Source organism: Spermophilus citellus (genome assembly GCF_964194105.1).
Source record: "Spermophilus citellus genome assembly, chromosome: 3".
Classification (NCBI taxonomy): Eukaryota; Metazoa; Chordata; class Mammalia; order Rodentia; family Sciuridae; genus Spermophilus; species Spermophilus citellus.
In genome coordinates, this window is record NC_138184.1 from 196,148,770 (window position 1) to 196,159,923 (window position 11,154).

The window sequence follows — 11,154 nt, forward strand, 5'->3', positions numbered from 1 at the left end:
TATAGTAGTCCTGTGGAGGAAATATGCTTTATTATCATAGCATTTTTAATGAGAGTTTACAAATGATTAAGTGTGTGATAGATTAATCTCTTCTTCTGTGGCTGAATCTTACTTTTAACCACCTGAGTAATATGGTAAGTGTTCTTAAGGTGTGGTCAATTCATTATCAGTGCTTGCCTAGAGAGTTTCTCTTTATTATTTTCAACACTTTGTAGCATACAATGTTCAGAGTGCCTACTCAGCATCTTATAGAATAGGTCCATACCAATGCATCTGATAAGCCTATATGAGGGCTTAGTCGCAACACCACTAGTATCAAGCCAAGGTAACCCCTTATCGAGTTACTTGTGAAACGTCTTCAAAATGTCAGACATTGTTCTACACTCCATAGGGCATGTCTGTTCTCACATTTTAGTAAACTGATCTATTTAAGAGTAAAAAAAAAAAAATCCCTCCAAGTCAAGTTTAAAATCATACTTAAACATGACTGCCACTACAGAGGTATAAATAAAGCACTGTGAAAGCAAAAGTAGGGAACTCCGCTACCTTTTGAGAACAGTCTTCAAGAAGAAGAGTATGAAGAAGTAATGTAGTTAGGAATGCTCAGGGCCTGCTAGAAAATGATTGCAGAGTCTGCCTTGGCTGATGTTTAATGGAGGGTAATGTCAATAACAGTTCAGGGAAGGCTGTGGATGTTAGGCAAGACTTATACTTTACTGATTATTCAGTGGGGAGCTATTGTAGATTCTTGAATGGATGGGAAAACATGAGTGGAGCTGTGCTTTAGTTATTCTCAGAAGATGCTTCTGAGAATAGTTTACAATATTCATTGGAGACTAAAGTATGGAAGATAATTTAAGAGACTTTGAGAATAGTTTATGTGAGTTCAAGTAACATGAATTAGGGAAGAGGTAGAGGAAATGGGTGCAGTGATACAAAGGGTGCTCCTCAGATGCTTGTCTTATGGATCAGGAAAACATCAAGCTTGGATGCCTGAGAAGACAGTCATGGCTTTTAACAGAAACAGGGCAGCCAAGAGAGAGTGAGTAGATTTGGGGAAAATATAATGAGTTCAGCTATAAACAGTAAAACTAGAAAAGAAAGCTGAGGACTACTCCTAACAGAATAGAGAATTCAATATCTCAGGAAGTAAGTTTGGGAGACACTTTGGTTGTATTGCAAGCTAATATCCTTCTTCCCCAAGAATTAATCCTCCAACACATAGAAAACTTACACCTGACAGCCATATTTGTACAAAATGGCCTTGTTCCTCTAACCACAGATGATTTGACCTGAGTTCCATTATAACTAAGTCTGGACCAATCAATTTGTCTCCCTTGGGTATCTGGGCTTAACAAATGAAAGGTTATTCTATTAAGGGCATGAACTGGATGAACACAGAAATTTATATATGGGGTGACCACTTTCTGTCATGGGCACAGTGAAGCAGAGGAAATCTGCCTTCTGAGAGAAAATGACAAAGTGATTTGCACAAAGGAGAAATGAGACCAGATGACCAGAAAGAGGAAGACAGCCTGAGAGTACCATCAAGACTATTCATATCTTGTCCATTTTCTTCAACCCTCCTAAACCACCACCATCCTGTCTCACCCCTGCTGATACAACTCCAGTGCATTCCCACTCATCATATCAGTAAGTTTTTCTGCATTAGGACCTACCTCTCCTTCCTTTCTGTACAAAACATACATGTTCTCCTCTCCTAGGAAAAGCTAAGAGAGGAGTTCTCCTCTACTTATACTTTAAATTCCTTCCCCTCTTTTGCCTTCTCAGGAACATCATCCCTTCAATTATTCCTTACCTCTTCTTCATCATCAAATTCCCAATAATGTATGAATATATAGCCATATGAAAAGTTTAAAAAGCAAAACAGATTCTTATGCCATTACTTTCAGTCTGCAGTTCCAAATTTTTTGATCCCCTTACCAAAGTACTTCCAGAGAGAAATATCCACACTTTCCTTCTGATTTCCTATTTAACCTACTCCAAATCTGGCTTCCACACCACACCATGCTACTGAAAACTAATCACTGTCGACAGTTTCTTATTGCCGGGCCCAGCATATATTCCTAGGACCTCATCCTAGCCCAACTTGTAGCAGTTTTCCACATAGTTGGTCAGGTTCAGCTTCTTGGAATATATCTCTTCTGTTGGAGTCTAGGACACTGAACTCCACTGGTCCTTCTTCTCTAATCATTGGTGCTCAGTGTCCTTCAATGATTCTTCCTCCTCTGGACCCCTTTAGAAATGGGGTTCTATCCTCTGCTTGCTTCTCTATAAACCCACCTACTTGGTAATATCAACCATTCCTGTGGCTTTAAAAAGTTGGTAACTCTTAAGTTCATTCTATAGCCCAGACATTTTCTCCAAGTTCTATATTCATATATCCAGTGGCCTCCTTGGCATGTCCAATCCCCATGAATACCTCTGAAGAGTGTGTCCAAAATGGGATTAAACTTTTAATTTCTGAATTCCTGCTTTCTCTCACCTTGCAAAAAATCTGTCCCTGTTTTTTTTTTATTCCTCCCATTTCTGTAAATGGTATCACTGTCTACCCAGTTATTTTTATAAAACACACACACACACACACACACACACACACACACACATACACACAAAGCTGGGAGATAGTGTTGATTTCTCACTCTCCTTCCTTCCCTCCAACGACTCAGCTGGTCTTCTCCTTTGTTCCTTATAAATAGATGTTTGATCTGTCCACTCCTCTCCATCTCTTCTGCTATTACATTCATCTAAACTGTTGTCATCTTTTACCTACATGATTGCTATAGCTGCCAAGTAGACTCCCAGCTTCTACTCTTGCCTTCTTTAATCTAGTTTCTACTTATCAGTCAGAGTAAACTTAGCAATATATCAGACCATGTTGTTTCCTGCTTAAAACTGTTCAATGTCTTCCAATTAGTTTGCAATGAAATCCAAATTCCTTAAAATAGCTCAAAAGACCTGGCCTGTTCTGACTTCTACCTCCCTTTCCATCTCAGCTTGATCTGCTCTCCCCATCCCCCATTAAGTTCCAGCCACAATGGCCTCCTTTCACTTCCCCTGAAACACCACACCAGGGCTCTCACACAGGTGTATCCTCAACCTAAAGCACACCTTATACTTCCCTACTCTGCAAGTTCTGAGTGGTTCCCTCATATTTTTCAGGTCTCAACCTAAATGTCATGTCTTTTCTTAATGTGCCTTTTCTTAAAGTGCCTTCTCCACCCATCACTAATAACCTATAATAACACATTAAGTCAGTTTGTTTCATCCATAGTGCTCATTACAAGGACTAAATATGCATTTGATTAATTGCTTATGATAAGCCTTCCCTACTAGATTGTAAAATCTCCAAGGACAGTGACCTTGTCTCTTCTGTTCACTATTTGATCACTTATACCTTCCTAGTGCCCAGAATATAGCAGGTGCTTGATAATTATTTTTTATAATTTTATTGCTTGCTCATGGCTTCCTAGTTCCATGTCCCAATCTTTCTACTACCCTTTTTTAGTTTCTGTGAGTTTCCTGTGGCCTTATTAAAATCCTCCTTGTTTCAATCATTTGAGTAGATTTCTGCTCTTATATCAAATGATCACTAATTGATGAAGTTTTTAAAAGGAAAACGTGGTCAGCAACATTACATGCTGTTGAATAGGCAAGAAGGTTGAGAGCTAAAGCATGAGTTATTGAGTTTCATCACTCATAGACTTTAAATCAATAGTATCCATAAAATGTGGCCCCAGGGGCAGTAGAGACAATAGGGTCAACGATAAGAGTGAGAAAGTAGATGCACCAATGTACAATACTCTTTTTGGGGAAGTGTGACAGTAAAAATAAGACATGAAGTGAAATGGGATCCTGGGGTTAAGCAGAGTCAAAGAAATCTTATGTTGGTTTAGTTTGTCATAGGGAGGAAATGCCTATTGATATACACATACACATTTTCTCTTGAAAGACTTCTCTCAAAAATGAAGATTTGAATAGGGCAGAAGTTCAATAGATTTGGCTTCCATGAGGCAGTAGGGAATTTGATCAAAAGCACAGTGTTGACAAAAAAAAAAAAAAAAAAAAGGCAGTGTTTACCCCTCAACTTCAGGAAGGAAAGATAATAAGAGAGTAAAAGTAGAGACAAAATTTTGGATACAGAAAAGAGGTGGAGCATGTCCATGGAAAGCAGCAAAGTCATCTACAAACTAGTTATCAAAGGCAGGATCAGAATCTCTTGAAAGACTTCTCCAAAGCTACCTCCACCTCTCTCCCTTCTACCAGTGACTAGCTGCTTTCTATCATCACAAGAGCAGAAACTTGGGTCTGCAGAAAGTTCCAGTAGTTGCTGTAAGTGTACCATATTTCTTAGGTGTGATGGAGCAGAAATTAGGCAGCAATCACTGAGGACAAGGGAATCAGAGATATGTTTGAAAAGCTCTGGCATTATGAGGAATATGACACAATGTTACAAAGAATCAGAACTCTGTTTTCCAAATACTAATCATCAGGTGTAACCTTGCTTAAAATACAGATTTCGGCACCTTTCCCTGGAAAGTCTAATTTAGTAGGTCAGGTGATAGGAGGGATAGGGTTATATAATTTTTAACAAGTTCCCCAGGTGATCATTATGGTCAGGCAAATTTGGGAAACAGTAGATTACAAATAAATATAAGCTCACCAAGTATTAATTTTTACAAGTCCAAAATATTTTCTCCATTTTCAGCCAAACCCAAAGAAACATTGATGCGTGACATCAATTCATGGAAATTACCAAAAGAAAAACATCTTCCAAAATTTGACCTGAATAAGAGGTCTATCATTTTACATATTGGTATCTACTCTATGGTTTCAAATAAGCTACAGTGATGTTTAAAATATAAGACTAGCGTATAGATATTTCTTTATTATAGAGAATTTCATTGAGGGAAAGATAAATGGACCTGATGGCTAACAGTTATTACAATATAATAATGACCACATATTTTAAAGCCTGTTCTGTTTCTAGTTTGCTCAGCTCCCAGATTAATAAACTAAACATAACAAAATCAAAGAATGTAACTTGATCTTATCCATTCCTAACATTCTTAAACAAAATCTTCAGCACACTGGCAGTAGAGCTGCTGAAGAGATCAGGCCTGTGAAAAATATTTTTCTATCCTCCTCCAGAAACGGCGATTTGTACAAGTGACAGTTGGCAGCCCTGTCACTTTCTGGGACCACAGAGTCCCACTAATTTGTACCAGTTTTCCTCCATTCTAGTTGGCCCTGACCAGCAGGTATAAATTAGTGCTGAATCAATATTAGCTGATACTTCCCCAGGTGTGGAAAGTGAGGAAACCCGATCACATGAGCAAGCACAGCCCTTCCTGGCTACATTTAAAATAAGGTGGTGGTTGTTATTCTGTATGGAAAAAGTCCTGTTTTTAAAAACAAATCTTATGCTACCTTAATTTGCATTAACTAGATATACCAATATCAGTAGTTAGAATTAATTTTCATGTGTTATAGATTACTTACCATCATTCAGACTTTTTTCATTCTTTTGTGGAGCCCTCTCCTGCCCTCCTATTTCTTCTCTCCCCCACCATACCATATGGCCCACACTCTTTCTCATTTCTGTTCCTGCTAACTTACATATGGTGTTGAGTGGATTAGCTAAAGGGACTGAGTTTACATACCTACTTTAATTGCTCACCTTGGGTGGAACACTGTCCTAAATAAATTTTAGTTTTGCCACTGCACCATTACTCAACAAAGTATTTATGCAAGTGTCACTTAATAACACGAAAACAAACAAGGTCTTTAAAGGTGTTATTGAGGAAAGCAGCTTGAGCTGCCCATTCTCCTTATTCAATGGTCAATCTTACCACATTTGTTCTTAGAAAACTCTTTAGGGTTTTCTTTAAAGAGTTAAGCAGAGCAGTTACTTGAGCCAGGTCTAAGCTACCTTTGCACTTGAAAGGATTAGTTCATTTGTTAATTATCAATGACAAGAAATCTTGTCCTTTCTTTCAACATTCCCCAGTCATTCATAGTTATTCATGGTGCAGCTATGTATCCAATGCTTCCATAAAAACATGTATGTTCAGTACTTAGCCACAGATAAAAACAAACTACTTAAAATTCCAAGGAAATAGCTTGACTCCACACAATATTTTTTTTTACCTTCTATGTCCTGAGTTTTATGGAAATTTCATGATACTTTTAACATACTTTCACACCTATGACCTTTTTGTATTACAATAATTCTATAAAGTAGTTAGACCATGTAAACTACCTCCATTTTACAGATGGGGAAACAGAGGACCATACCCTTGGCTGGAATCACAGCACTAGAGACCGAGAAGTGGAGACCAGGTCTTCTGATTTCTAGCCCAGTGTTTTTCCTTCACTATAAAAATTGCCACTGTATCAAGACTCAGGGATATGTTCACTCTGTAACAGAGGCATGGATCTTTTCCACCTTGGCCTTTGATGGCCCTGTGAGCTAATAATGTATGTAAAAGAGGATACTTACTGGCAGTGAGATTGATTACCTACAATTCAGGGCAACCTGATGATGCACTCTGATAGGAGAAGGGCCCTACTAAAGGTCCTAATTTACTAACATCCTGAGTTCCTGATAGGAAGGCAGGGTGTGGTAATTACATATCTTGCTTTTGGCTTATCTTTCCTGTACCGTCACCCTCACAGATGTCTTTCAAACATTACTAATTACAGCTGTCAGAGCCAAAGCTCACAAACTCATAATCCACAAAAATGACATATAAGTCTAAAGAAATTTTCAGTGCTACTGGACTTACATTAAAAGAAAACTGCTTTCTAAAGAGGTAGCCTTTATTTCCATCCCACTGCTATCCTAAACTATGGAAGAGTGGAAGGGGGTTCCCATTGATATGAGGAAGTGTATGTAAACCCATTTGCCTCTAAATTTAATCAGTAACTTAAAAATCAGACAAATGTGTGTAGAAAAGACCATAGGATTGAACTCAAATCGTTTAACCTTGAAAAACTAAACCAAATTCATGAAACCAACTTGAAACAGTAAAAAAACTGCTTTTAAGCAAGTTGAAGAATCAGCATCAAGAAGCAGCACAACCGAGAAAAGCAACAATCTCTGCCACAGAGGCCTATATGTAGGACTTAAATTAACAACACCTTAACTTTTTTTTTTTTTTTTTTTTGGTACTGGGGATTGAACTCAGGGGCACTCAACCACTAAGCCACATCCCCAGACCTTTTTGTATTTTATTTAGAGACTGGGATTACAAGCATGCACACTGGGCTCAGAAACAACACCTTAACTTCTTTTCATGAATTCATCAAGTACTTCCCACAGTGCCCTGAACATAACAATATATAAGGCACAGTGTAATTTCCCACCATCTGTGTCACCAACTTGATCAGTTGTAATATATTTTCTCTAATTTAGGGCCCTACAACTTTAAAGAATTATGAAAATAAGCTGGGCACAGTGGTGCATACCTGTAATCCCAGAGGCTTGGGAGACTGAAGCAGGAGGATCATGAGTTCAAAGCCAGCCTCAGCAACTTAGCAAGACCCTAAGTAACTCAGCAAGACCTTTTTTAAAAGGGGCTAGGGATGTGGCTCAGTGGTTAAGTGGCCCTGGAATCTTTCCCCAGTTAAAAAAAATTATTATTGAAATAGACTTTAGAAAAAATCAACTGGATTAGTTTTCACTTGGAGGAGAACTTCAAAGAGGGCCTTCAGGTTTATTTCATGCCATAGATTTGGGTGTTTGTGAATATTTTATCATAAAAACAATGCAAGAAGTGCTAAGGATTTAAGAGGGACAGGATGAGTACAAGGAAGTAGCATATGTTAGCACCTGTACTATACCACACACTCATGGAATCCTCACAGAAACCCTGCAAAACAGATCTGAACTGAGAGCAAGCAGTAAATTGAAGGCCAAAGTCAAAGGTCAAAGTTCTTTACCTGGTATTTGGTAATAAGGTCTGTTCCCCTCCAAAGCCTGTGCTACCACACCAAGTCACCATAATACTACATTGAATGAGGCTGTGGAATCTTCTCATTAAATTCAAGAATAGTTTCTAGAGACATATATCTAGGATAGTGACATGGTCCAGTCTAGAAATAGAAAAATGGGCTAAATTCCTCTGAGGTTGCCTTTAGCCTTGTAATTTTAGATTGAAATTCAGATCAATACAGATTTAGTCCAAGGCTTTTACTGGGCACGCACTATTTTTTTTTCCAATCATTAAAGATCTGAGGCCTACAGCATAAATAACATTTTAGGTATTTATACCTCAAGTTTTCACCACCTACTTATATATCCAACAACAAAGAATTAGTCCAATAAGTTAGAAACCAAGTCATGAAATTGTGTGCTACTGCTAGAATTATGTGGTAGAAATTTAAGTGACATGACAATGTTTATGATATATTATCAAATGAATAAGAAAAGAAAAACCAAATTATACATAGTTTTTAACTTAACATAAATATACATTTACATACACATGTATAGAAACAGCTGAGAGAATATATACAAAAATATTAACAGTGCCTGTGGTCACTTAGACAATTGGTGACTTTCATTTTCATCTCTAGGCTTCTCTTTATTTTTGAAAAATGAACATGTCCTATATATTACTAGAAAGAATGGTTTACACACCACATGTATACACAAACGCACACACACGCACACACACACACACACCAATTTTCTGTAATTAGAATATTTAGAAATAGAATAACAATGTATTACGAATGCAGTTATGTATAGAAAAATTTATTAAATGGCATAGAGCCCATTGTTGGTAGGGAACTGTCATTCTGCGCAACTGAAAATAAAATTGGCTTTTCATGTAATTTCTTATTATCCAGAAGTCATTATCTGTAGCTATTAGAGTTCTTTTGGCCCCTACCTAAAATCCTCTATTCAAAGGGCACCCAGAAAACACATGGCTAAGCACACAGTACCATGTGTGAAAAATGGAGACAATAATCATTCCTAGCTCATGGGTTCTTAAGAAATTTTAAGTAAAAGAAGCCTTATAAAGCTCCTAGCATAGTTCTAGAAACATAGTAACCACTAAATAAATGTTAGCCACTTTGGTAGTTATGCTCTTACCAATAAGCTCAACAGAATTCTACAAAGGTGGTTATTGATCTAAGAACTTCCTATCAGTCACCTGGCATACATACTTCATTTTAAAATAGTCTTACAATTAATATAGATGATGAGCAAAGAAATCTTTGACACATCGTAATTATATAGTTCATTTAATTCCTGTATATATCAAGGTTTTAATGAATAATGAAAACAGGAAATGAAGCCACAATATCATTCAATTCTTCTTTAATCACTATGTTTATAAAACCAAAAATGGTTGAAATATACAGAAAATACTAGGACTTTGGGGCTGGGATTGTGGCTCAGTGGTAGAGCACTTGCCTTGCATGTGTGAAGCACTGGGTTTGATCTGCAGCACCACATAAAAATAAATAAATAAAATAAACAAAAAAAGGGGAGAGAATTGAACAACAGCAGAGGAGGTAGAGAGGGAAGATGGGAGGGGAGGGGAGGGGAGGGGGGATAATAGGAGATAGGAATGGTAGCAGAATACAACAGTCACTAATATGCCATTATGTAAAAATGTGAGTGTGTAACAGATGTGATTCTGCAATCTGTATTTGGGGTAAAAATGGGAGTTCAAAACCCAATTGAGTCAAATGTATGAAAGATGATATATCATGAGCTCTGTATTGTTTTGAACAATCAATAAAAAAAATAAAAATAAAAATAAATTAAAAAAAATAAAATAAACATATTGTGTCCATCTACAACAAAAAATATTTAAAAAGTACTAGGACTTTATAATTACACTGTTATTTGAATTTTTATTTGTAATTAGAAACAGCTTTGAATTTAGATATGCCCTTCACCATTACATAAACAAAAATCACATCTAAAATTCTACTATGAAAATAAAATCAGTCACTTGGAGACACACACACTTGTTTCAATGCATTGTACTCATTTCCATTTAGTAGAATTGGAATGTTTAAATGTCTCTGATTTTTAAAGGGGTCATATTTCTAGATGAGGACACATTAACCCAATGATTTAAAGGATCTTGGGTCCAATATCACCTTCCACAATCAAGAATAAAAACCTCAGTTACCTAGTAAAAGATGGTACAATTATATCTGATAATATGTTCAGAAATATGAGTAGGATTTTAAACATTTAAACTTAGACTTGTTTGTCTCCTACTTGAATTGAGAATGCAAGTATTTATTTAGGGGAGCAAAAAATCCAGAAGACTTGATGGCAAATAATTTTATTAGTTGAAGAATAAGGAAGTCTCCTGCCAAATGCAGCCAGTTCAAAAATGCAGTTAGGGCCTATACCTCACATAGAAACCCTGGTCTTTTCAATCTTGTCCTCTGACCATCTTAAAAGCCCTTATCTGGGTCCCTTCCAGGACCATTACCAATCAATACCTACTGGGGTCCACCTTCATTATGGCTTTTCAGGGCTCTGCCTTTTCAGGAGAAAGTTTGTCCTGAGTGATGAATGCCAAATCTTATCTAGCCTAATCTACTTTGTTTTCTAGTTAACAGGTTAATTGGGGGAGAGGGGGGCGGCTGGTGAGGGAGAAGCTGGAGGTAGCTCAATATGTTGAAACAATTCAGTATATAGCTGGGTAAACTGATTCCAACAAAGATGGCAGCTTCCTGTATTTCCTTGCATACGCTTAGCATGATTTTAAAAACTTCATCAAAATTACACATTTTAAACATCTACATTTATGTCCTTTTCTGTTTAAAACATGTACTTTAATCGATTTTAAAGCAAGAAAACAAGAGGTAAAATTCAAAGGGAAAAGGATGAGTCTATGGGAAATTGTTCCATTACTCGGTATCACTTAGAGCTAATTTGTATTTGACCACACAGTGGTTCTATGTTTGTATTCCAGATAGCAGATTACTCTTGTGGATAAATAGCGGTTGTCTCTTTCTCTTCGCCCGGGTAAACTATGTGAATCTAGATTTGGAAACCAAGAGGCATCTGTCAATATGAGGCAGAATAGTTAAAAACAGAATGGATTTCCATTTCAGAGGATTTATCAGGAAACAGATTTCTCAGGTAACTGA